A 326-nucleotide genomic window follows, 5' to 3' on the forward strand; every position below is an offset into this window, starting at 1 on the left:
GAGAAGTCAAAACTCAATTTTGAGTCTGAAAACTATTTATACACTATAGATTTAACCTGAGCAGACGGCCGACAAATCAGAGACAGTATCTGCAGGAGTTCTTTGTTGTTGTTTTTTTTTTTTTTATTTTGTTTCAAATCCAGGTGAACAGCATACAACTTTCAGGGTCCTCAGTCAGCTCAGTGGAAAGTGAGGACCTGCAGTAACTCCAAGAGCATGCTTGCTCAGCAAACGGCCCCTGAATCAATACAAAAGGAAAAGGTCACTGCCATCCCTTAGCATGACATCAGATAAATCGCTCTCAAAGAATTCACATGGGGGAGGGG

This window comes from Seriola lalandi, unplaced genomic scaffold (assembly GCF_002814215.2).
Source record: "Seriola lalandi dorsalis isolate HSWRI2012SDOR001 ecotype SW California unplaced genomic scaffold, Sedor1 jcf7180002054585, whole genome shotgun sequence".
Lineage (NCBI taxonomy): Eukaryota > Metazoa > Chordata > Actinopteri > Carangiformes > Carangidae > Seriola > Seriola lalandi.